This window comes from Myotis yumanensis, unplaced genomic scaffold (genome assembly GCF_028538775.1).
Source record: "Myotis yumanensis isolate MYYU_CA2020_CCGP unplaced genomic scaffold, mMyoYum1.0.hap1 SCAF_6, whole genome shotgun sequence".
Classification (NCBI taxonomy): Eukaryota; Metazoa; Chordata; class Mammalia; order Chiroptera; family Vespertilionidae; genus Myotis; species Myotis yumanensis.
In genome coordinates, this window is record NW_027223757.1 from 16,565,846 (window position 1) to 16,566,858 (window position 1,013).

Here is a 1,013-nt window from a genome sequence, read left to right on the forward strand (position 1 = left end):
TGCAAGATTTCATCACACTACTCAGAATGGCACACAATTTACAACTTAAGAATTGTTTGTTGGCAGCGCCCTCGGAGGTCCCGGATCTGTCTCTAGCCTCAACAGTGTTTGGACGGAACAGACCCCTTCTTCCAGCCTCTGGTCTCTCTCTTGCATCTTATCCAGAACCACCTCTAAGACCAGCCAACACACTGGAGTTTTTTTTCTACTTTAACTCCTCATTGCCAAACAACCATGAGCACCCAAGTTCGTCAGAATTATTCCACCGAGGGGGAGGCTGCCAACAACCGCCTAGCCAGCCTGCACCTGCAGGCTTCACACACCTACCTCTCTCTGGGCTGTTATTTTGACCTTGACAATGTGGCTCTGGAGGGCGTGGGCCACTTCTTCCATGAGTTGATGGAGAAGAAGCCAAGGGCGCTGAGCATCTTAAAGATGCAAAACCAGCGCAGTGGCCGCATTCTCTCCAGGATAAGCTGAAGCCTCCCCAAGGTGAATGGGCAAAACTCAGGAGAGGAACCTTGGAGAGGCCTTGGAGAGGACCCTGAACCAGGCCCTTGTGGAGCTGCAGGCCCTGGGTTCCACCCGCGCAGACCCTCAGCTCTGGGACTTCCTGCAGAACCACTTCCGAGAGAGGAGGTGAAACTCATCCAGAAGATAGGCGACACCTGCCTCACCTCCGCAGGCTGCCGGGCCCCCAGGCTGGGCTAGGCGAGTATCCCTTCGAAAGGCTCACCTTCAAGAACGACTAGCAGCCTTTGGAACCCAGAGGCCTTTGAGGGGCCCCTCTGCATCCCCCTGGTGTCTGGGCTTTACCTGAGCTTCTCCCTGAAACACTAGCCATTCTTTTATCTACCCTGAAGCCCTCTCCCATGCATTGGACCAAATGAAACAATAAAGCTTTTTGCAGCAAAAAAAAAAAAAAAAGAATTGTTTGTTGCTGAAATCTTCCATATAATATTTTCAGACAGCAACTGCCCTTCGGGTAACTGAAACCATGGAAGGCAGAACTG

The 1,013-nt window shown here is 51.9% G+C and overlaps 1 pseudogene; it reads left to right on the top strand.

Annotated features, from left to right (window-relative positions):
* Positions 1-234: 234 nt before the first annotated feature.
* On the top strand, positions 235-752 carry LOC139013036 (ferritin light chain pseudogene; annotated as a pseudogene).
* The last annotated feature ends 261 nt before the right edge of the window (positions 753-1,013 follow it).